Source organism: Quercus lobata, chromosome 9, assembly GCF_001633185.2.
Source record: "Quercus lobata isolate SW786 chromosome 9, ValleyOak3.0 Primary Assembly, whole genome shotgun sequence".
Lineage (NCBI taxonomy): Eukaryota > Viridiplantae > Streptophyta > Magnoliopsida > Fagales > Fagaceae > Quercus > Quercus lobata.
The window spans coordinates 18,522,205-18,549,710 of NC_044912.1; the positions used below are offsets into that span (position 1 = coordinate 18,522,205).

General features: G+C 35.0%; 1 pseudogene; it reads right to left on the minus strand.

Annotated features, from left to right (window-relative positions):
- LOC115961334 lies at positions 1–27,260 on the minus strand (annotated as a pseudogene).
- Positions 27,261–27,506: the final 246 nt, after the last annotated feature.

The window sequence follows — 27,506 nt, forward strand, 5'->3', positions numbered from 1 at the left end:
TTAACCAACTTTAAACTCCTTCCTAGAGATCATCTTGTCATGAAAAACCTTCGCCTTTTCCTTGTAAATCCTTGCACCCTCATAGGCATCATTGCAAATTTCCTCTAACTCTTGTAGTTGCAACTTCTTGTGTTCTCCACTTTCATTCATCTTCATGTTGAAACTCTTGATAGCCCAAAAAGCCTTGTGTTCTAACTCAACTGGAAAGTGGCATGATTTCCCAAACACCAACCAATAAGGTGACATACCAATGGGCGTCTTATATGCAGTCCTATACACCCACAAGGCATCATCCAAGTGCAGCTTCTTGTGGGGGAGGGGACTCAAATCTAGAATGGGGGCCTGCAAAACAAAGGGTAAAGGCCTCTCATTAGAAACTAGTAATGTGATATGAGGAATGTTACCTGACTGCTGTAACTTCGGAAAATCATTCAATGCTGCAACAGTTTCCTGCAAATTAGTACTCAAGGCTAACTCCTCATTCTCTTTCTTAAGATGCTTACTAATGGCAACTTCCATTCCATCTTTTTCATCAAGTTCAAAAACTTTCTTTGCTAAAAAATCAATCATATCAATTGAATAAACAGGATTATCATCATCAGGATATTTCATGGCATCATAAATATTAAACTTAACAATTTTACCATCAAATTCCATGGTAAGTGTGTCCTATGAACATCTATCTTAGTCTTGGATGTCTTTAAAAATGGTCTTCCTAACAAAATAGGAGTAGTTTGATAACCATTCTCCATATCAAGAACATAGAAATCAACAGGGAAAACCAAATCATTAACTTGCATAAGAACATCCTTAACTACACCCTTAGGATAGGCAATAGATCTATCAGCCAATTGAATCACAACACCAATTTTATTCAAATGTCCAAGTTTCAAAGAAACATATATAGAATATGGCATGACATTGATAGAAGCTCCTAAATCTAGCATGGCCTTCTCAAGTTGAGTGTTACCTATTGTACAAGGGATAGTAAACATACCTGGATCTTTGCACTTTGTAGGGAGTTTTCTTTGAATAACTGTAGAAACATTCTCCCCTACTCTCACCTTCTCACATCCTTTAAGTTTCTATTTCCTCTTAATTGTACACAGTTCTTTCAGGAATTTAGCATAATGAGGTACTTGTTTAATGGCATCTAAAAGTGAAATATTTACCTCATATCTACGAAAAGTCTCATATAAATCTTTATTTTACTCATATTTTCTTGATTCTGCTAAAGCCTGAGTAAAAAGAGGTACTGGTTTATAATCACAAAGAGGCAGAAACTTACGCTTAGGTACCTCATCATCATTGGGAACATTCTTGTCTGCAACGACATTCTGCTCCTTTTCTTGCTTCAGCAATGCAGGGGTTGCCTTTACTGGAATGTTAACCTCCTTACCACTTCTCAAAATGATTGCATTTACATTTTCTCTTGGATTTACTACCGTTTGAGAGGGTAATTTCCTCGAACTTTGCGTCTCTAGCCGACTAATTGCAGTTGCCATCTGGCCCATCTGATTATCCAAACTTTGAATATTGGCCCTCGCCTCTTGTTGAAATTGTTTCGTCTCCTATTGAAATTGCAAAGTATTAGTGGCAAGAGACTTAACAATATCTTCTAAAGACATACCAAAATTAGAAGTTTGGCCCGGTTGTTGTCTAAGGGGGTATGGCTGCTTATCTGCTAGCAAATTGGGTGGTATTGAGTCGTGGGCTGATTTACTTGTGGATTCCCATAGCTAAGATTGGGGTGATTCCTCCATCCCAGGTTATACATGCTTGAATAGGGATCATACTTCCTTTGCGGTTGTCCAGGAAAACCACCTGCCGCATTCACTTGCTCAATGGGCTCCTCTTAAAGAGTTGGGCACATATCGGTTGGATGTCCACTGAACAAATCCCACAAGCTTTCACCGTTTGCATATTACCTACAACCATTTGATGAACAAGAGAAGTTAGACTCACAATTTGTTATTCAAGGGAGGAAATATTTACCTCATTAACATGCTTAGATGGAGGGTCAAGCCTAGTGCCAAATTGTTGAGAATTGGCCGCCATATTTGCAATCAAGTTTCTCACAGCCTCGGGAGTTTTATCCACCAAAGCTCCTCCACTAGTTGCATCAATCATGCTCCTATCAGTGGGTAGAAGGCCCTTATAGAAATGCTAGATAAGTGGCTGCTCACTAATTTGATGATGGGGGCAGCTTGCACATAATTTCTTGAAACGCTCCCAATATTCATGTAGGGACTCTCCGTTGTGCTACCTTATACCACAAATTTCTTTTTGAATGTTGGCTGCCCTTGAAGCTGGGAAATATTTTTCCAAAAACAACCTCTTCATCTCGTTCCATGTTTTAATTACTCCCGGAGGGTAGATAATAAAGCCAATCCTTAGCCAAATCCTTCAAAGAAAACGGAAAGGCTTTTAATTTAATTTGATCTTCAGTCACCCCTGAGGGCTTCATACTCGTGCATACCACATGCAACTCCTTTAGATGCTTGTGAGGATCTTCACCTGCAAGGCCATGAAAAGTGGGCAAGAGATGTATTAGTCCAGATTTTAATTCAAAAGTAGTAGTAACATCTAAAGTAGGGAATGTTATGCATAAGGGTTGTTAATTCAAATCGAGAGTAGCAAGCTCTTTCAAAGTTTGATTTTCAGCCATGACTTCGTCCTCTTCTAAATCAAAATCGCTAGCAAACAGGGAATCAAGAACTAGATTGTGCTTTTCAGAATTTTTCTTGGCTTCCCTCCTTATCCTGCGCAAAGTTCTCTCTATTTCTGGGTCATATTGCAAATCACCTTGATTAGAAGATCGAGTTACAGTCATAAAAAATCAAGGAAACTCTAATAAACCATGAAAAACAAACCAGAAAAAATCTAGAGTAATGAAAATAAATCAAAATTCTACGTTAAAACACAAAAAATGCCTAAAAACCCTAGAAAACAATGGAATTTGGCCTGGAAAGGGTAGAGCTAGTAATCCCAAGGATTAGCTAGTCTTGCTCAGAACATCGTTTACCTTTAGAAAACTATACTATCAAGGCCTAGTTCTACTGCAATCAGAATTCTGCCAAAACCATAACCATCAAAAACTAACGATTTTTTTTTTTTTTCTTTTGAAAATTTCAAGAATGAAATAAGGTTCACAAGAAGCAAAAAAAAATCAACTAGAATCACTCCCCGGCAATGGCGCCAAAATTTGGTGTGCTGTCACAAGCAACCAAAAATAAAACCTACACTCCTAAAAATATATGTAGCAATGCAAGTAAGGATCGTTCCCACGGAGAGTATCTAGCCTTGTTTTATGCTACGTGAACAAAGATGGGGGGAGGGGTGGAGTATAATGAAAACAATTTTAAGAAAAAAAAACAACTATGGAAAAATTCAAATTAAAGTATCGAAATTAATCAAAAGAAAAAACCTTGGTCTAAGTCAACATCCACCATCGGAATTTTACAACTGATCATCGATGCAAGTATATATCAATTCACACTTTGAATATTCACCGTTGGAACTATTTTCCTATTTCTCAATAGTCATAGTTAATTAGAAAACAAGCAATCTAATAAACCCTAACTACTAAACAACCCAAGACAAGCGCTAAAGGTTTAATCTAGTAGTAGCCTTAAGAATTAGAGAGATCGATGAAACTAAACAACACAAACACAAGCAGTTGCATTTAATTTAGTCAAGCATTCTTCCTAAGATCTAATAATTTCTGACACAGCAAATCATTAAATCTTGGTAGCTTCATAAGTTAGAGAGATCAAATAATTACGGATTTGATATCTAACCTAGCAATAGATTGCAACGAACAATAAACTAGTAGGACTCCTAGTAATTAAACGAGACAATCATGAAAATAGGCAAAAAAGAACATCTAATATTCAAAGCATAAATTGAATAATAAAAACAAATTAGATCTCACAGTTTTATTGATTCCCAGGATTCAATTTCCTTCGACCAAGTATAAAAGTTTAGCCAAGTAAGGCCATGATGAAAACTCAAAGGAAAAAATCAGAGAAGAGGGGAGAGAAAGGCATGTGTGTCCAATTCTGATTTCTCCTCCCCCTTTTACACGTTGATTCCCCCTTTCCCAAGCCTACAAAATCTCCTAAAAATATTCTCAATAATAATATCCAAATCTAACTAATTAAGGAAAAATATTAAAAATAAAATGAAGTCCTAACATAACTAGGAAAGTGGTGTTTTTCTGCTGGAAATTCCGTGCACCAGATCTGGAAGCTTCTAAAAATAAACCCCATCAGATCTGCGTATTAGAATTGCAGGCAAAGGAACTTTCCAGAACGTCAGCAGTGCATGTGCAGCAACTTCAAGCCCAATTTCGACCTTGATGCAGCCCGTATCTCTCAAAACTCAAAACATGAAAGTTGTAGAGATTTGTCTTGGCATTCCATAGCATCCTAAATCATCTCAATCAGATCTTGGATGAGAGATTTATGCCCATATTACAAAGCAATGTCAAAGCTGTCCAGAATCGCTCAATTAGCTAGGTTTTGCACTTAATGCCTCCATTTGCATCCTAAATCAAAATATAAGAATAATGATTACATTTAGGCACCGAATAAATATAAAAGACTAAACATTAAGGGAGAAAAATATGACAATTTGCACATTAAGGGAGAAACATTAGTGTGCTCACCAAGCTCTTCCACTAGCGCACTCAAATCATTCAAAGATTCCACAAGAGCAATGGTCATCAATGCAGAGAATTTTCCCTCTCCATCACAACTTTCATCTGAATCTGAATTAGAGGAATCGGAGTCCCTAAGAGTACTGGCATACACTTTGCCCTTCGCTCTCAAATAATTTGGACACTCTTTCTTGAGATGTCCATGTCTGTTGCATTCGAAGCACGTGATGCCTTGAGAGGATTGAGAGTCCCTCCCATCTTTCCTCTTGAAATCCTTTTTCTCCTTTCTAGAATTTGGAAATTTTCTCTTCTCAGCGAACTTTCCATTCTTCTTGAACTTCAAGAACTTTCAAAAATTCTTCACAAGATATGCCACATCTTTATCGACCTCATCCTCATCCGATGAGTCATGAGCTTCCACCCTCTCATTGATCATCTTTAGAGCAAGGGATTTGCTCTTCCTCTGTGAAGGTAGATGTTAGGACATATGTGATTCACTTGTTAGGAATATATGTCACTATTTTATGTAATTGGTTAATCCTTTGACAAAACACAGTTTACTTGTATTTAGGTAGATCTAGGATGTGTTTAATACTTCAAGAAATCTTGTTTCAAGTTCAAGTGTTAAAGTCATGCAAGTCTGTCCAAGAATCAAGTGAGAAAGTGCTAAATTTTAAAGCTCGATAGCTGCTCGACACCTCTCGACACTTGGTTATCTGTCGAGCTTCCAAGCTTTTTCTTATCGTAATCTCGACACCTCATCGACACCTGGTTAATCGATTGAGCAAATTTCTGTCCCCTCGACACCTGCTCGACACCTACTCAATAGTTGTATCTGTCAAAGTTTAAAGCTCAACACCTGCTCAACACCTACTTGACACCTCCTATCTGTCGAGGTTTAAGAAAGAAACAGAAATTTTGATCTGTTTTCTTGGAATCCGTGAATGTGTCTTTGGGACTTCTTTTCTCCTAACCCTAGACATATATAAGGCTTATTTTTGAAGCCATCATATAAGAGAATATAAGGAGAACATATGCAAAAGGTGACCGAAGCCTTATTCTCTCTAAAAGAAGCTACTGCGTCTTTTGCGCCTTAGGGTTTTACAACCAAGTGCTTCTTGATCTTCATTGTTGATAAAGTGAAGAACTTTGCAACCAACGTTCTTCTTCCTCAAGTTGGTGAATGAGTCACGTACTGGGATTCGTGCAAAGGAGTTAGTCACGTATTGGGATCCGTGCAACAAAAAGGGTGGCATTCATATATTGAAAAGTTCAAAGGTTCTGAAGCAGTAAAAGGTTTCTGCTATGAGTTCATCTACGGGGATTGTAGAGTCTAGGGACAAAGGTTTTGTACTAGATCTGAAACTTCTCTTTACTATAGTGAATTGTTTTTAGGGAAGGTTTTCCCCTAAATTTTTTACTGTGAAACTAGTTTATTTCATTGGTTTTCTTAGGTCATCATATCTTGTCTTATTTATTTTTCCTCTACATTCATTATTGACATGATATTGATGTTTGTTTGTTTTAACAAGTTTTATTCATAATAAATCTAATTAACAACTTGGGTTTAAAACATGTTAATTCTATCAACTAGAGTCTAAATTTCCCAACAATAGAGACAACTCATATGTTTGAAGTGAGCCAATTAGTTCTTGAACTTTTATATCATCAAGGTTCTTGCTCTCTTCAATTGTAGTGACCTTTGCACGGAAGCTCTCCGGCAATGATCGAAGGATCTTTCTCACAATTTTTGAGTCCTCCGTCTTTTCACCTAAGTTGAACTTGCCAATAACCATCTCATTTAGCTTGCCATAGAATGAGTCAAATGACTCGTCTTCACTCATTTTCAGCTCTTCAAATCGAGTGGTTAGCATCTGCAACTTAGTGTCCTTCACCTTCTTCGTGCCTTCATAGGTGGTCTCTAATATTTGCCATGCCTCCTTGGCAATAGTCACATAAGAAATCCTGTGAAACTCATCTAGAGGAACAGCACTAAAAATAGCATTTAGTGCCTTGTTATTTGCATTAGCTGCCGCAAGGGCTACCTTATCCCATGTGGATTTGGTAGCCTCTGGCCTAATCCATCCTACATCTACTGCATCTCAAACAGTTTCATCGATTGAACATAGGAATGCCATCATCCGGACTTTCCAAAAGGCATAGTTGCTACCATCAAAATATGGTGGAGCATTTAGCGATTGAGATCGATCCATCTCAAATGAGGTCAAGGATTGCACTTAGGTAGTTAAACCATAGCAAGTGCACCTGCTCTGATGCCAATTGAAAGTTCAAATAGTGTGTAAAACACCTATGAATGTTTAGACCCCTAATTTACGAATTATCAACACAAGCTTATAATCAAACAATAGATGTTCGGAATATGAAAATAAGCTAAAATAGAATTGGTAAAACAATTTAAACCAAAATTAATCACAACCATAGCAGTAATTAAAAGGAAAAGATTAAGGGAAGAAAGATGCAAATACAAAACACAACGATGTGTTATCGAAGAGGAAATTGAAGTCCTCGACGAAAAACCTCTCTGCCGCCCTCCAAGCGGTCAATAATCCACTAGAGAATAAAGTTCAGATACATAAATAGCAAAAGACCCTCCAAGTCTAATCTACCCAGTGCACCTAAGCCCTCCAAGCTTCTTGCTCCAACAGGTTTACGTCAAACCTTGTCTTCTCTAGCTTACCAGATCCTACAATCGCCCATTGCATCAACCAAAATGAATTGGTCCCTTTTGAACTAGTTCCCAAGTACCAAAATGCCTCCTCACAGATATGGGTATGGTGAGATAAGGATTTGGCTAATGTACCTTTCAAGGATATATCAATGGAGAGGGTGAGAGTAGAGGAATTTGGAGAATCAAAGGATGAAGATTGTGGATGAGTCAATCTTGTTTTTTTTAGGGTTTCTCTCTCAAAATTCTCTCTAAAATTTCTCTACATTCCATTGGTATAAGGGTATTTATAGTAGGATATGTATGGAATACGAAGAGTCAGTTACAACTAAACAGGGTGTTCTGGCTACTCAAGCTCACGACTGGAATGAGTTGCAAGTTTGAGTTGCAAGCTAACTACCTGGCTAGACTAGAAGTTCTGTCCTATAATGCAACAGCTGGCATGACCCTTCAGCTCCCCTGCATGCTTCACACGTGTGCCACCTTTAGCGACTTACCAATCGCGAGATCCAGTCATGAGGCTCTTCTTGATTGCACACTCTTGAGCTTTTCTTCACACTCTCTCACACACTACCCTTACATGATTCCCACCTAAATACAGGGTTTCTTAATGCTAAATTATAAAAAAATTTGGCACGAAATAAAGCCAACTAATGATTGAATAAATTAAACCTTACACATAAAACCCCTAAAAACATAATCTAAGGATCAAAATCAATGAAAAGAGTTAAAGATTACCTTAGAGATGTTTGGAATGTAAAACACTTGAAATTAGTTGGGTTTTGATGTTGAAGCATTAAAATAAGGGTTTGGGAGAAGATGGAAGACATTTAAAAAAAATGTCCCATAGAATGCCCTTTAAAAAGCTGATCTGGAAATTTTCGCTAGAAGCTAAGAATTTTCGCGGGTAAGCCTTGCTAGTGAAATTCTGCTAGTAACTCGCTGGTAAGCCTTTCTTGCGAAACAGTTGTGAAACAATCACAAAACTCTCTATCCAAAGTTGAAAAACTTGAGAATTGGACCATTTAGCTCGTGACTGAGCTTACTCATAAAATAAGTCATGAAAACACTCAGAAAACATGTTTTTCACACAATAACAACTTGAAAAACTTTCAAAAACATGAGTGATATGAATCACTTCCAAAAGCAAAAAAAAAGAACAAAAATATTTTTGGTTTGATCCATATATGGTTGAGCCCACATATGGTTGAGCACACACACATCACATTTGAACATGTACAAACACACAAATGAAATAGGCATTCATTGAACATTAAACTTGTGTGTTGTATATGTGGATCAAGTATGAACTAATCTATAGTCTAGTATGAAGATTCAATGACCAATTCAATCAAGTCATACACGACTAGTACGAAGTTAATTGACCTATCTCACTTGTAGAAATGAACATATATGACCCCTCACCAATGTGATTACAATTGTTTTAAAGATTTTTGCTTTGCTTCCATTTACATACTTTTGTTGGGAACAACTCAAATTTTTGAGAATCGATGCTAAACATTTTGAATGAACTTTTGATTAATGGAAGAGAGATGCAAACACAAGATAACACCAAGATGTGTTATCGAAGAGGAAACTGAAGAACTCGGCGAAAAACCTCTTTGCGGCCCTCTAAGTCGAAATCGATCCACTAGAGAATAAAGTTGGAGTACACAAATAACAAAATACCCTTCAAGCCTAGTCTACCCAATGTACTTGAGCCCTCCAAGCTCCTGCTACCAACGGACTTCTCGGAGTCATGTCTTATCTGGCTTTTCAGATCCCGCAATATGCCCGATTGAATCCGCCAAGCCTTACCGGCTTCTTTTAGCAAATCTCCAAAGCTTCCCAAGCTCCAAAACACTTTCTACACTTTGAAAATGTGTAGGTTATGTTTGGGTACAAATCTCCTCTCAATGTATGACAATGGGAGAGGGAAGGAGAAGAGGCTACAATGATTTCTCACTAAGGATGAGTAGCTTTCTCTCTAGAAGATAGGTGTGTTGTGTTGTAGAAAACCTATCTAGGGTTTTTCTCTCTGAATGGCCTCCTGGATACTTTTGTGGGTAATGAAGGTATATATAGTATCTTGCGGGAAGGCCCTACCTATGAGACACTCGCTAAAATGACAACCTGGCATGACTCTTCAGCTTCCAGCATGTGTTTCTCACGTACCCTTTTCGCAGGATACTCTTCTCACAAGCTAGTCGCGAAATTGCATTAATTCTTCATTTCATGCTCGATTCTTTACCAACTTAATACTAAACCCAATAAATAAAATCCCACAAAATACAAGGAACAAAATTAAAGCAATTACAACACTTTTTGTCATGAATAAAGCCAATATAAAACATAGTTGTAAATCACAACTTTATAGTCACAAGTAGGAGAACTTGTGGTTGCTGTAGATCAAGGAAAAAAGTAGTCCGTGGACTCGGAGCTGTCACGTGGTCATGGTAGTAATTTTTCCACATGAGGTAGCAATAGGATGTTAATGGTCTAAGTCTTATTGTACAAACTTCTATTCTTTCATAATGGATCTGTTTTTACCTTGAGGGTAGCCAAGTTAAATCCTCTCAAGGGTTTTTACCAGTTTGTTTTTTCTGGGTCATCAAATTTGTGTGTTCTTTATTTTCCGCATTATATTTGTTTTACACATATTGGTTTAACCTAGATTTAATTAACAATCTTGTTAATCAACTTGGCTTAATATTAGGTTAAACATATTGTGTTAAGGGGTCTAAAACCTAACAACCTATACGACAATAAACTTTCTAGCACCATTCCTGAATTATTAGGAAACTTGAAGTCCATAACAAGTCTTCAACTAGGCAAAAATCAGTTAAATGGTAATGTTCCAATTTACTTGGGTAACAAAATTTTTGGTCCCATTCCTCAAGAGATAGGAAATCTCATGAAGTTGGTTGTGCTGCAATTAGATACAAACCACTTCACTAGTCTTTTACCTCAAAACTTGTGTCAAAGTGGCTCTCTTCAAAATTTTACTGCAAACAACAATCATCTCATAGGTCCTACAACATAAACCTTAAATAACTGCATAGGCTTATCTAGAGTCCGCCTTGAAAGAAACCAACGCTTTGGAAAATTATCTGAAGATTTTGATCTCTATAGAAACCTACATTACAATGATCTAAGTTACAACAGATTTTATGGTGAAATCTCTCACAATTGTAGGTGTCCACAGCTAGGTACCTACAGATTGCTGGGAGCAATATCAGTGGTGGCATAGCCCTTGAAATTGGAAACTCCATTCAACTTCATGTACTTGATCTTTCTTCTAATCACTTAGTTGGGAAGCTACCAAATGAATTTGGGAAGTTGACTACTTTGTTGGCATTGATGTTAAATGGAAATAAACTTTTTGGAAATATACCTCCAGAGCTTGGATCATTAACAAATCTTGAGTATCTAGATCTATCTAATAATAGATTTGACAAATCAATCCCCATAAATATAAGGAACCTTTTAAAACTAAACTATTTGAACATAAGAAACAAGAAGTTTAGCCATGACATTCCAATTCAAATATGTAATTTAGCTCATTTTCCTGGCTGGATATGAGTCATAACTGGATCAAAGGAAAGATGTCTTCACAAATTGGCAATTTCAAAGCTTAGAGATGTTGAACATCTCACACAATAACCTTTCTGGTTTTATTCCAATTGCTTTTGAAGAAATGTGTTGGTTGTCATATGTAAACATATCCTATAATAAGTTGGAGGTTGTCCTCTTCCCAATAGCAAAGCATTTAAACAAGCTCACATAGAAGCACTACAAGGTAATAAAGTGTTGTGTGGAATTGTTACAGGATTGCAACCCTGTCTAGTAGGAAGACATATTTTGAAAGAGGGACACAAAATTATTCTCTCAATCATTCTCCCTTTTTTGGGAACACTTTCACTTGTATTAATATTTCTTGAATTTTCTTCATTTTTCTTTGAAAATTGAAGCACCCTCATACAAACCAAACGCATAACATGGATGAAGAAAAAGTGTTTTCGATATCAACTTTTGATGGAGGAGCAATGAACAAGGAAATCATTGAAGCGACCTAGGGCTTTGAAGCTTTGTTTTGCATTAGGAAGGGCAGACAAGGAATGGTCTATAAAGAAAATCTAATATCAGGAAACAAAGTCACAGTGAAAGAACTTAGATCCTTGCATGATGGTGGGATTGAATAGCAAAAAGAGTTCTTAAATGAGATAAAGACATTAATAGAAATCCAGAATCAAAATATTGTATAACTGCATGGCTTTTGTTCACATTCACAATTCTCAATTTTGATTTACAAGTACCTTGAAAGGGGGATTGCCACAATTTTGAGCAATTACGGAGAAGAAAAAGAATTGGATTGGAACAAGAGGGTGAATACCATCAAAGTTGTGGCTCACACTTTGTCTTACATGGGCCATGATTGGTCACCACTAATTGTTCATAGGGACATATCAAGTAAAAATGTTTTGCTGGATTCAGAATATGAGGCTCATGTTTCAGACTTTGGCATAGCTAAGCTTCTTAATCAAGACTCATCCAGTTGAACTTCACTTGCCGGGCATATATGGTTATGTTGCACCAGGTAATGTACTTATTTGTTCAATCAATATAGAATATAGATCATATGTATACATTGCCATAATATTATGCTTTTTTGTAGAGATTGCCTAAATGATGAAGATAATTGAGAAATGCAACGTGTTTAGCTTTGGAGTTTTGGAAATTGAAGTGATCAAAGGAAGGCATCCTAGCGAAATCATCTCCATCATATCTACTTCATCCGTGGAGGAGGAATTATTGTCGAAAGATTTGTTAGACCAATGCATTCCACCTCCCATGCTTTAGGCTGAGAATCAACACGTACTCATCATAAAGCTGGCAATTGAATGCTTACACGCTAATCCAGAATCTAGACCAACTACACTCATGGTCTCCCAGGTGTTATCAAGCCTAAGTACACTTTCCTAGAGCCATCCACAGATTGACTAAGACAAGCAAGGATATGAATTATATGGGACACTAAATTTTGTCAAATTTAAGCAACTAAAGGAAATTGTTTGTTTAAGATTATGTAATGCCTAGAGTACTACAAGATCTTTAGTTGCAAGTATCAATAATTGCAAGTATCCAACTTAATGTTTGATTGGCTATTGTCATATTTTCAAAAATAAAATAGAGATTAGGGACACATTATAGGGATCTTCGGTTTTAGTCATTTATATTCCAGCTGAGGCGATATAAAAAGTAATGGAAAAATTTTTATTCATAGTTTGCGCTATTGTCAAAATCACATATTTCGATGCAAGATCAGTATCCGTTTAATTTGTTCACCCATGCTTTCAATTTTAATTGCCCATTTACACATGCTTTTAATTAAATTAATTTACTTTTTCTTGTATATTGCTTTATTCTTAATTTTTTAGATTGATTTATTTTCTCAATTTATTTTGAAGAATCAAATTAGATATATAAACTTTATGTATTTAGATTAATTTCTAACTTTGATTGTTATTATATATATATATATATATATTTAATCATATGAAATATATACTTATACATAGTTAAATGAGATTATGGAAAAATATAAGCATAGTAATAAGTTCAAAGTGAATTCTAAACAAACTCGTATCAAGGTGGTTTTTTAAATCTTCATACGGATTGAATTCAAGACTATTAGGAATGAAAGCATGTAGCAATTTCAAAATGAGAAGAAGGGGAAAAAACACTGAGTAATTTAAACTAGGTATGAAAAAAACATAATGAACTATATTTTACATTTATATTATATTTTGTTTGACAATTACATTAGTTTACAATTGCTTATTTATCAAGTTGTTAATATCAATTAATATATTCTAAATTAATTTTCCTTTTAAGCTTGTCCCCAAAATTGAAATCCTAACTCCTTCATTGTTTATAGTATTAGTTTGATTTTTCTCTATTTTTTTGGGAATCAAACAACGCTTAATTAAAAGGAACAGAAAGAGAAGCAGGGAGAAAATATCAATACATTGAAAATCTCCAACCATGCGCCAATTTTCTACCACTTCCTTGGCACTAGACACACAACACACTAAGAGAGAGAGAGAGAGAGAGAGAGAGAGAGAGAGAGAGAGAGAGAGAGACAGAGAGAGAGCATTCAAGTTATCCCACAAAATAACCATTGACAAAACCCACCCTATTCAATTACTGAGATGACAACCAAGATTCATACATATAATAGAACACAAGAACAAAGATCAAGATTCAAAACATAATTTGAAAACGACCCCTTTTTCATTCTAACAAGGAGATAATCAAAATAAATTGGATATGTTAGGGACATATTTATGTAATTGGCTAATCCTTTGACAAAACGCACTTTACTTGTAATTGGGTAGATATAGGATGGATTTAGTACCTCAAGAAACAAGTGTTTAAGTCAAGTATTGAAGCCATGCAAGTTTGACCAAGAAATAAGTAAAGGAAGTGATGTTCATTAAAGCTCGACAAAAGTCTCGACAAAATCCTTTCTATCGAGATTTAATGTTGAAACTCAACAAAAGCTCGACACAAGCTATATCTATCGAGAATTATGAAATCAGGTTTTCCAGATCTGATTACACACATATCCATGAGTATTTGTGTAGAGTCTCTTTTCTCACAATCCCTAGACATATATAACGATTATTTTAAGGGCCGTCACAAGGGATGCAAGGTGTTGCAAAAGAATAATAAATGCATATTGTTACTGGAGGCATAAATTGCTCTAGTTTGTCATTCTCTTTGTAGAACCTATTGCGTCTTTACGCCAAGAGTTTTGTGACCAAGGAGCTTCCTGATCTTCATTATTGATGAACCGAAGAACTTTGTAGCCAACATCTTCCTTAAGTTGGTGTGTTAGTCACATACTTGGATCCGTACATCATTGGTTAGCCACGTACTAGGATTCATGCATTGAACGGAGAGATTGCCGCAACAATACAAGTCCAATTAGGTATTAGGATAAGGGTTCAACTATAGGTTGGTATTGGGTACTGGGATTCCTTATACTCATAACTGCTTGTGATTGATAATAGTGGATTATCGGGAGTGGTGACCTTAAATTCACCTGATGGAGTTTTGCCTCGGTGGTTTTCCCCATTCGTAAACCAATCACTTGTGTCAAATTAATTTTTGCTACATTTAGTATAATTGGTAATTTGTTTGTTCTACCATGTCATTGCATGTAATTTGACTAATTAATTAACTTGGGTAATTAATTAATTTGCAAAGAGGTCAATTCATTTTAACCCAACAAGTAGTATCAAAGCAGGCATACTCTGATTAGGTTTAATCTTTGTTTATTTTTTGTTTACTGCTTTAATATCTACGTTTCGTAGTTAGGTTTTATTGCTTCCATGGTTAGGATCATGCTTTGTTAATCTTTGTTTCATTTTATATGCTATATTAAGATTGTGTTTCTGGGCGGGGATGCGCGTGCATGCTTCATGCATGCGTACACATACTTCATGTATTCCCGCACATGTTCGTGCCTAGAAATCCAGATCTTAGAGTTTTGATGTTCTTGTTGCTTTGCTTTGTTTTAAATACATTTGGAGTCTACTTATTTTAGATTTCATATGTTTAAGTTTAGAGTTAATAGAATAACATGTTTTACATGATTTGTTTGTTAAATTGATAATTAGGGTTTATATGCTTGGATGAACAATATGAACATGCATAGATCATATGAACAAGCATTGATGTATAGGTGATGTGATACGATGCGAAGAGGTAAGTGAGGGTAAGTCATGCATATGAGTATGAACATGCATCTCATATACATGACTCATTTGTTAGATTAAATGTTTTGTGCATGTGGTTATGCTTACTACCTTGTTGATGTTACTGTCATGTGATGTGTTTATTACCCTTGGTTATATGAAGCATGGGATGCTAGATGAATGGTAGGTTATGCAATGCCTAGATGTATATTAGCACGTGTGGACGTCATGTTTAGATATATGTTTAAGTTTAAAGGGGTGCATGTTGATGATTGATTCTTAAGGATGTTGTCATATAGGTGAATTCTAGGTTGGTTGGTAGATGCAAATTAGAGGACCCTTTGATGGAATTAGGATGTGAAACACAATGACTAGAGGCTAACCCATAGATCGGGCGAGGTTAGGTGTCTAACACCTTCTCATCCCCATATCTAAACTCTAAACACGTGCTTTGGTAAGACCAGTCCTTCACATAAGGGTGCTATACATATAGTTGCTAGACCTAATCTAGGTGGCAAATCCATTTTCATCCTTCGCCCAGTCCACTAAGCCAAGGGTTACTCCCAAACATAAGTGGCAACACATGACCAATGCAGCATTCTAGGTGCTTGCCATAGGCACTTGCGCTTACATATGCAGTGAGTATTTTTTTTTTTTTTTTTTGACAGAACGAAGTGAGTACTTTTAGTAATGAATAATACCAACACTATCTTTCTCAATGAAAAAGAAGATGATCTTTAATTTTTTTTTTTTTTTTAACAATGAAAAATAAATACTACAAAACTTTAGTACAAAATCAAAAATAGGTAATTTATGGGATTTTAAAGAACAAATCGTTACATTTTATAAATTACTTGATCTGAAATATATAATAACTAATTTTTTTATTTTTTTATTTTCTTTATATTGAATAGAATGTAATTTATTTTTCATAATTTAATTAATTCCTTTCATGTTAAGTTTCCAATAGAGACAATAGGACTTTTTTTTTTAATAGATACAATAAGATTTGAACCTATGAAATCTATTCTATGCCTGTTTTATGACTATTGATCTTTACATTAGGCTAAAAAATCAATTGATATTTTTGTGCAGGCAAGATTCAAGCTTAGGTCTCTTATGAGATGACTATAGATTTTACCAACTGTTGTTTTTGAGCCAATTGACACCCACAATATCAAGTTTATGATAAATAAAAGATTATGTTGATATCCTATATTAAAAGATTATCTTCAAGTGAAACTTGTAAATATGAAACAAAAAAATAAAAATAGTCTTCCTAGCAAGAGCATGAACAACGACATTGCCATTGCATTTTGAAAGCTCAAATAGTGTAAAACACTATAGCCAATTTAGACCCCCAATTTTAAAATACAGCTTAATTACTTTTACTCTAACTTAACTAAGTGCAGAACAAGAGTAAATGAATCATAATAAAGCCGAAACACTACTCTAAGGCATAAGAATGTACAATAAACAATAAATGTAAAGTTTAAAGAGTAAGGAGGAGAGATGCAAACACAAGATAACACCGAGACGTGTTATCAAAGAGGAAACTAAAGTACTCGACAAAAAACCTCTCCGCGGCCCTCCAAGCCAAAATTGGGGGAAAATGGGCTTTTGCCCGTATTTTTTTAAAATATCTAGCACAATGTCCTTGTTTTGAAACTATTTAGCAAAATGCCCACGTTTTTTAAATACAAAATTTCATATCCTTAAAATCGAGTTATATGTATATTTCTAAGTGAAACTCGACATTGGCAATGTCAAGTTTCACTTAAATTTTCAAAAAATATTAAGTGGCAAAATATACATAGAACTTGACATTGATAATATCGAGTTCCACCTGTAACTTAATTTTTTTTAAATCGAGTTTCAAAACAAGGACATTGTGCTAGGCATTTTAAAAAATTAAGGGGAAAAGCCCATTTTCCCTGCCGAAATTGATCCACTAGTGAATAAAGTTAGAGCATACAAATATCAAAAAGACCCTCCAAGCCTAATCTACCCAATGTACTTGAAACCTCCAAGTTTCAACTACCAACAGGCTTCATGGAGCCATCTCTTCACTAGTTATCTCGATCTTGCAATTAGCTCCAAATTACATCTGTTAATCAATGGCTTCTTCCAATGCTTCCCATATGCACCAAAACTTCTCTTAACACTTAGATTGGGTGAGGTAAGTGTTTGGGCTAAGAACCTCTCAAGGATATGTAAATAGAGAGGTAGGAGTAGAGGAAAACTTTAGAGAAATGGTGTAGATGATTGTGGGAATACAATCTCTAACTCTCAAGTGTATAGCTAGGGTTTTCTCTCTCAAAAGTTATTTGGAAAAACTCCTTCCAATTTTGTGGGTAATGAGGGCTTATATAGTGTTGGTAAAGGTATGAGATAAGCACACTTTAAAAAGCTCTAGGAAATGAGTTTCGCTGGTCACTCATGACTTGGCCCAAGTCATGAGTGACCTACGAAATCCAACCTGGCATGAGAATCTTCAGATTCCATCATGTGTTTCTCATGTGGCCTTTCGCAATTTGTCACTCACGAGCCAGTCACAAAATCTCCTTCTTCACAAATCTTCATCAAACTCTCAACCACAACCCTTACATTAAATCTCACAATAAATACAAGGAAATGATTGAGCAGAAATACAATCAAATTTGACACAGAATTAAAGCTAATATAAAAACATAGTTGTAAATCACAACTTTACACATTTTACATGAAATATGTTGTAATATCTCTGACGCCATCCCCAAGGTGTGGCTTCAAGCACATGATCGTAGGGTGCAAAAATTGGATTGTTTTGCTGTAATTTGAAGCTTGAGCTTTTGGATTAAGTGGTTTTCCTATATGTTAATTCGAATCTTATATACATAAACATTTTTCTTTTAAGGTCATATTTGTATGAATTTTTGAGTACTTTTTCCCTAATCTAGAGGGTCTGAAATCACCTCCAATTAATATACAACACATTCTAAGCTAAAATTCTACAAATAGTGAATCTGGAAAATCATGTGAATTGCTTTTGTATGGTGTGACAAATCTCTCACACAGAGAGAGAGAGAGAGAGAGTATGGATGTAATTAACATCCCCAAATAATTTATTGGAAGCTTGTAACCCAGAATTTAGACCAACTACGCACATGGATTCTCAACTGAACCCGAAATGCACTTTCCTAGTGCCACAATCTCTCACAAGGACAAGCAAGGATATAGCGAATTGTTTGGAATGCAATATAATCTGTTAAATTTATGCTGCTGAAGGAAATTGTTAGTTTAAGATTATGTAATGCCTAGAGTACCACTAGATCTTTAAATGGAAGTATTAATAAATTGCTGCTGGTAACACAGGTCACTGTACAAGTTTGATTGGTATTTTTAGTATGCATTATAAAGATTTCGAATGTTAAATTAATATTAGGGACGTATTATAGAGATCTTTGGTTTTATTCATTAATATTCCAACTGATTTAGCTAAGCCGTATTTAAAGTAAATTTAAAAAAAGTATTCGGGAAGTTTTTTTGTTTCAATATGCTCTGTATATTCCTGTTGTTAAAATCACATATTTGGATCCCCAACCAATTCCTTCCAGGCCAATGATGGTAACATTTCTTGGCTGCAAGATTTTATTAAGGAATCCAAGCAATCCAATACCCTTTTTTTTTCTTTTTCTTTTTTTAGAAAAGCAATCCAATACCTAGAACTAACTTTTGACCCTAAAAATAATAATAAGTGGCGAAGATAAAATATATTATTCAAATAAATTTACTAATATACTCTAGCTGTTACATAAAAAGATTATAAAAAATATAGTAATTATAAAAGACTTTTTTTTTTTGAAACATAGTAATTATAAAAGATAAATCAGTATATTCCGTGTAAAAAAAAAAAAACTCTACATTTTCCTCGTGTGAATCCAAGCACACGGTCAAGGTGAGATTGAATTAAGAGTAAATCTTCACCATTCTTGTACATCTTCCAAGTCTTCTGACTTGACTTATCCTATATTTTAAAAATTAATGTTATAAACACAATAATTTTCATAACAGTTGAATCGACAAAATTCTCGCTAGTTCTCATATGACTGTCATTGTCTCATTTTCTTTGCATGCTAATAACAATTTAATATTTAGAAGATTTATTAAATTTTTATGATTTAAAAAAAAAAAAAAAAAAAAAAAAAAAAAAAACTCTAGATTGCTTGTTGACAGTTGTCCCAAAAATTGAAATATCAAAGTCTTTCGAAACACGTGTTTCTGTAGAGAGGAAATTAACTACTAATTTTCCATGCGAATCTAAGCAGAAAGTCAAGACGAAGCAGAATTACATAAAAGTTAAAACTGAATTAATTTCCTGTACATGCGTAGTAACTTCCAAGTTCAAAGTCTTGCCTACTTTTCAACACGTTCAAATGTCCAATGACCCACATTCAGAGCCTTTTTTTTTTTTGGTGAGTACCAACTAAATGTCTAGGTAATTTGTGGGCCATTTGGAAAAATTGCAAATGCACACATTTTTCCAGCCACCTCTTACCAAATGTTCCACATTCAATGCTATTCTCTTATTTTTATTGTGTCCAGGAGAAAACATCATTATGTTCGAGGAAAAATAAAAGACTCTTTTTGGTGAAAAACTTCCAATTTTGACTTGATTTTCTGTACACAGTTAGAAAAATCCAATCTTAAAGTAAGTGATTTGATTGGTATTTTAAGGTCCGAGTAATAGATACTCTTAAGACATTTGTTAACAGATTATTTTTAAAAAGTTTTAACATCACTTTTATGGAAAATATAAAAAACTATAATAAAAAAATCAACTACTTTTTTCTTTTCTCTTAAAAGTTTTTAAAAATATTTCTGAAATTAATATCTTTAGGACATCCATTAACTTTTTCTATTTAAAATAATTGTAAATGCAAATATTCCTTGAGTTAGGCACTCTCTTATGTTTTTTCACTTTTGAAAAGACGTTATTAAAAATATAGTACCGAACACATTTTTCACAATATTTAAGTACTTTAAATACGTGTTTTCAAAACAATTTTTAAACCACAGTTTTCACATCATTTTAAACAACAATACCCAAACACCTCTACCAAACAAACCCAAATGTCTGACATTCAAAGCTTTTCTCTAATTTTTCTCCTCTCCTAGGTATTTGGATTGGTCATTTAGAATAATTGCAAAAACACTGATTTCTCAAGTCAAACCTCTTTAAAGTCTTACCAAACGTTTGGTATATTTTTCTATGACTCAATTTCTGTACCATAATTTTTGTCACAATTTAGATTTGACATTGAGTAATAAAGAAAAAATATTAATTTTATGTGAAAATAATAAGCAACTAATTATAGTCTCTTATATCAAAATTATGAAGAAAAAAAAATTTGTTGATAGCAAAATAGTGGATCTCACGAAATTTCATCCCTCCAAATTAGTCCACTTTCTGTTCTTTAATGTAAAAGAAGTGTTATAGTCCACAGTATTTTCACAATAAACAAATCATATATGTTAAGTTATTATTAATTTTAATTTTAATCCACTACTTAAATTACTTTTTTACCCATAATAGTCAGTAATAACTTGCCACTTAGTATATGTTGTGAAAATATTGTAAACATAACTTGCCACTCATAATATATCTTTTCCTTCAATCCAAATAGAGCCTAAAACATAGCTTTTTTCTTGACAAAAGACAGCACAACTTCCTGCTTCCATGGTTTAAATATGGGAACGGATTGAACCATGAATTGAACACCACTCTAGTGTGGTTCATATAAAACCAAAAGTATTAAATTAAATATATTAAAAAAAAAAAAGGGTAAGATTTTACCTGTTTTGAAGAATAGGTGAGGATGATAGGAACATGCTTTTTTTCAATAAATCACTACATTTTTTTTTTTCCTAGATCCAAACCTTTAGATCGGAAATAAGGGACCGTGGACTCAACAATGGCAATGATGGAGGCACTACACGAAGGAGCGTGGATACGTGGTACACCTCTTTGACAACAACAAGAACCCGTGGTTGCAGAGAGTTTTTACATGAACTACTAGTTGATAGTTGAGAGAGTATTTCACCGAGACAAAGGAGCAAAGTTTCTCTCCAAATTATTTTGGAGAAAAACTTTTCAAACTTATTATATATCTCTTTTTTGGGTGTTTTTTGAAAATCTAACCATTAAATTTCATGTTCTTTATATGTTTAACATGCGTATTAACTTTCGTTCAAATCAAATATTATTTAGTATTTGACCAATAAACCTATCTTTTTTACACAATTTTAGATCATAAAAACTTGAAATTTTAAAATTTATTTGATGACATAGCAATTGAATTTTTGATCTTTTTAAATTTTGCAAGCATGAAGTATATAATAAGAACATGCAATCCAATGGTTAGATTTTCAAAATTCACACTCAATATAAAGATATATTATGAGTTTGAAAGATTTCGGAGAGAAACTTTTTTCAAGACAAGTGAACAAACATGTAACACTTGGTGATTATTTGTGTTTTGGCCCCTTTGGGTACTTCTTGTACTTATCATCAGGCTTAGCCCTACTCATTGCCTCTTTTAATACATCACTTAACAATACATTTTACATCACATCTTCTACTCTTTTATCACTTTATTTAAATATGATTTCTTTATTCCTTGTAATTCTTATTTTATTCTTTCTTTTTTGTTCCCAATGTTACAAAAGAGAAAAAAAAAAGTTTGAATTAAAAAAAAAAAAAAAAAACCAAATATTAATAGCACATCTTACCATACACTTTTATGATTACATCATCATTGTAGTTTATGCCAAATTTATTTACTATTTGACACATTTAATATGCTAAATGCTAAAAATTTAGCATTTGACACATCTTATGCTAGTGCTCTAGGCTTGCCATTTAAGTCTTTGATCATTGTCTCACTAATTTGTTTGGTTTGAGCTCATGAGCTTAGCTTTTAGCTTATATGTAAAAAAAATTTATTAGGACATATGTGAATCATGTTAGGAAAATATGTCAATATTTTATATAATTGGCTAATCTTTTGACAAAACACACTTTACTTGTAATTGGGTAGATCTATGATGAGTTTAATACTTCAAGAAACAAGGTTTCAAGTTTAAGTGTTAAAGTCATGCAAGTCTGTCCAAAAAAACAAGTGAAGAAATGCTGGATTTTAAAACTCGACGGCTGGCATCTATCGAGGTTTAAAAGCTGTTTCAATTCGTGGCTCGACAACTAGCTCGATAGATGGCTATCCATCGAGGTTTATGAAACTCAGTTTTTCAGAGTTAGTTTTCATCCAATCCATGAGTATGTATTTAGGCTTTCTTTTCTCACAACCCTAAACATATATAAGGATTATTTTAAGGGCCGTCTAGGGTTGCACAAGTGTGAAGCAAAGTTTTGTTCATGCAAATTGTGACCTGAGACAAAATTTACCCTAGTTCATCTTTCTCTTGAAGTAGCTACTGTGTTTGTACACAGTTGGGTTTTGTGATCAAGGAGCTTGTAAGGGTTCAACTGTAGGCTGGTATAAGATACTGGGATTCCTTTACTTGTAACCGCTTGTTTTGATAATCGTAGATTCTCGGGGGTAACCTTAAAATCACCCGGTGGGGTTTTTGCCGTATAGGTTTTCCCCATTCATAAACAAATCACTATTTCAATTTAATTTCTGCTACACTATAGTTAATTGATGATTTGTTTGTGCTTCCATGTGCTTTGCATGTTAATTAACTTAATTAATTCACTTGGCTAAATTAATTGGTTAATTTATCACAAGGGATCAATACATTCTTAGCCTATCAAGTGGTATCAGAGTAGGCACACTCTGATTAGGTGTTAATCTTTAATGTCTGATCCATTGACCCCTGTTTGTCATGGATAGAGAACAGCCTCTTATTATATCTCCTTTATTTGATAGCACTAACTATGCATACCTGAAAGTACGCATGATAGTTTTCTTGCAGTCTTTTGATGAGAAAGTGTGGCAAGCTATGGAGATAGGCTAGACTAAGCCTATAGAAGTGCCAATCGACTAGGATGATGCTAAGATCAAGGCAGAAAACTTCAACAGCAAGGCCTTGAATGCTTTATTCAGTGTAGTCACAAATTAGAAGTTCAAGAAAATATCCTCCACTAAAACTGCAAATGAAGCATGGACCATCCTCCAGACAACCTATGAGGGAACCAAGGCTATCAAGGATTCAAAGCTTTCGAGACTCACTACAAGCTTTGAAGAGATCAAGATGGAGAAGGATGAGTCGTTCGATGAGTTCCATGCCAAGCTCAAGGACATAGTGAACTCAGCCTTTAATCTTGAGGAAACTATTCATAAACCCAAGATTGTAAGAAAGGTGCTCAGATCTCTACCCGAGAGATTTCATGCCAAGATCACCACGATTAAGGAATCAAAGGATATTGACAAAATTCCTTTGATAGAGTTGGTAGGCAATTTATAGACCTATGAGTTAGGCTTAACAAGGATCGGGAAATCAAGCAAGAGCAAAAGCATGGCATTGAAGGCCAAGAGCAGTGACACTGATGAGTCTTTAGACGATGAAGATTGTAAGATGAAATCCTATATCACAAGGCAATTCAAGAAGTTTATGAAGAATGCCAGTGTAAAAGGATTTGACAAGGACCGAAAGTAATCTAGTTCTTCGCAGTTCAAGAGTCAAGACAAAGGGAAGAAGGATGCTAGGGATGGCGGTTAGTACATTGTTCCCTCATGACCAAAATACATTGGGGGTCAGGGTTTCGGTGTCGCTCAAGGTAGCAGCAAGTGCCTTGCTCTTCCCAATAGTCTTGAGATACGTAGGGCACTTTTTTTGCTTCTACTAGTATTACTATTTTTGTTCCTCCAACTAATAATGTTGAAACTAAGAACAATGATGTTAAGAATGAATTAGCTAGTAAGAATGTAGACAAGGGTAAATCAATCTTAGGAGCACCCCCTAAGCTTGATAAGAAAGAGATTAAGGACTCCAGGGCTAAGAAGGGAAATACTCAAAAGCCCAAACAGAAAAAGCAGCATTTCTGTCACCACTATGGCATAGCTGGACATACTCGACCTAATTTCTATAAGTGATTAGCCACTCAACAGAGCAATAGCATGATCACGTCGGAAAACCAGAATCAGTTTCCATCCTCCTTTTCTCCTCTTGGATATCTTCTTAAAGTCCTCATGTTCCTTTCAAACTTGAATGGTTTTAACTCTTCCCCCTCACCGCTGGATCAAGGGTTTGCTAAACGAAAAGGTTCTTCCAAAGTGTGGAAAGAAAAAGGCTCCAAGTGATTCTGTCACTTTTTCTCTCTCCCCTTCTTGTTTTTGTTTTTGCATTACTTGTGTGTTTTGTTTTTGTGTTTTGAGTTAGTCTAGTTTTATGCATTGTTTTATTTAACATGTTTTTGTTTTTTTACTTTTTAGTTTTGCTTTTTTTTTTTTTCATATAAAAATAAAAAATAAAAAATAAATTGAAAAATCAGAAAAATACAAAAACAGTGTGTATGTGTAAATTGGTATTTATGTACCTTGGATAGCCATTGAAACAAAGTTTTCTAAACTTTGTATCTTTTGTAGCTTAAATGAGCATTTCTATGCACAACTAAATAAGTGAGCTTTGTGGCTCGTGTTTGTAATCAGTAAAGTTAAGTAATCTCTTGTATTTAACACTCATATCACCTTTTTTGACGAAAATGACTAGAAAATCCTAAGAGAAATGCATAAATAACCATCTCACAACTATTGCTTGCCAATCATGAAATGACATTTGTATACTTCGGCATAGCAAAAGTGTAATGTCAAAAGTTTAACATCATTAGGTATTTCTTCTATCTCTTATATGTCCATGCATGATTTGCTTAAAAGAAAAATATGCAAATAAAAAAAAAAAGAATCAAAATGGTTTATATATGATTGCAAGCATGTATTCTAGAAGATGTAAGAGTTATAGGATGTACCTCGAAGGTGATAGTCCACATTAAACAGTTATGATTATGTGTGAGTTAAAGTAATTTTCTCATATCTCAAATCGTCATAACATGTAGACACTTATGCAATCTTGCGATGTTTTTCACACACAACACAGAATATTCTTTGCTACTTTTGATACATGTGAAAGTAAAATGTGATTTAACCATCACAAGGAATACATGTGTTACTATATGCTCACTAAATTGTCTTAACTTATTTTGAAATATAAAATTGGTTAAACTTGTTTAGTGTGTATGTGTTTTGGGATCTATGTGCTTAACATTTTTCTTGATTGAGAGATGATTTTGAGAGCTTAAAATGTTGTTTGGATCTTTTGTTGACTAGCGTGCTTGATTGCATTCATATCTGTGTTTTTCTCTTCTTTGAAAAACTGTTTTTAAATAATCTCGACAGCTTCTCGATAGCTCTTGACAGCTAGGCTATCTATCGAGACCCTTCAGCTGCTTTTTATCACATTCTCGATAGCTCCTAATAGCTAGTTCGATCCATCAAGAAACTTTTTGTCCTCTAGATAGCTTCTCGATAGCTGCCTTGATCTATCGAGAATCCTTGCTGTGGACACCTCTCATTAGATCCTCAATAGCTAAAACACGCCTTTTAAATCTCGATAGCTCTCAATCGATCGAGGTTTATGAAGATTCTATATATAGGTGCCTCGCGATTTCAAATTCATTCTCCTCAATCTCTCTCAACTACTTTGAATCTTTACACCTCCTAAACACCTCTCACTCACTCCAAACTTCATTCCCAAGGGTTCTTCGACCTTGATCTTGTTCTTCTTCACTAGTTAGGTCCTTAAACCTTCTCTTCATCATGCATTTCATATTTTTGACCTAACTTTTGGGATTTTTGGAAAGTTTTGAGATTTTTCAAAATTAATGAAGTTTTTGCTCAATTTTTGGGATGGGTTTTGTCAAAATGATGTTTAAAACTTCATGCATTATATCACATTTGCATTATAACTATATTTTCATGCATTTTAGATGTGTGCTATATATGTTGAACTATTTGTGTGCTGTTAGGTTTGGATTAGGCTAAACCCATGATGAATTTAAATTTGCATGTCACATATTCATGCATTTTCATGCATACGTACCTTCATATTTTTATCTTTTGATATTAAACCTATTTGGTGCTTTTCTGATTCTCTCTCTCTCTCTCTCTCTCTCTCTCTCTCTCTCTCTCTCTCTCTCTTACATTAGTTGCATCATGGCACCTAAATGTAAATCCACTTCTTCCCGAAACTCTCTTCGTTTTGGGGCATCTTCTTCTTCTCCTTTTGACCCCATTCCATCTCACGTACAGTTCCGTGATGAGAAGACCAAATTGGACTTCTCAAAGAACTTTTCACGATGAGGCATTCATTTGGAACGCCAAGTCGTTCTATCAAATTTTTCTGACACTGGCCTACCTATTGTCATCTACAGTAGGGGTTAGAAGTCACTGTGTGGCATCCTAGTCACGTGCCCTTCCATGATCATACAAGAGTTCCGCTCCAATATGCACAGATTTGATTATTCTATACCCTAATTTGTCACTTGTGTTCAGGGTATACATATGGTAGTTACTCCGGATATTGTATCCGAGGTACTACATGTTCCCAGGGTAGTGCATCCTGACTACCCTGGCTGTGAGCGTCTGAGGACAATGTCCAAAGATGAAGTCGTGTATCTCTTTTGTGAGACACCATCATCTTAGGGTGAATGTCAAAACACCCCTTGCTCGACCTTTGCAAAAGGTCCAAGATTCCTTAATATGGTGATGACATTTATTCTTCATCCTTTGTCACACTATAACACTATCACAGAGCTTCGTGCTCGCTTTTTGTTATCCCTCATTAAGGATCTTTCTATTGACTTTCATTCTCACTTTATACTATCTCTTATAGATGTCTATAAGGATATGGTGACCCGTGATAAGCTCATTTTTCCTTCGACTATCACGCAGCTCCTTCACCATTTTTCTGTCTACTATCCCGAGCCTCCTCACTTCACATTCATGTGTGCCATAGATGTAGCTACCATTCAACAAAGTGCGGCATAGCTTAGACCGAGGCAGCCCCAGATAGAGACGGCAGCTCCTCCAACTTCTACCGCTCCATCCACCTCCACTCCTTCATCTTCAGTAGGTGGAGTGACACTTGAGGCCATCATGGCACAGCTTGTGCACATGGATGCTCACTTTGATACTTTTAGGGATGAGTTGTGTCAAGTGAACACCCATGTTAGTCATATCGCGTGACAACAGGCTGCCATGGGTGGTTTCACTATGGCTTCCTCTCCTTCTCCTGGGGCATCTAAGGATGAGAGTAACAATGGCTTCAGTAGTGATGATGCTGATGAGGATGATGATGATGGCTCGCCTAGTGATGATGAGATTTCTACTTGATATACTTG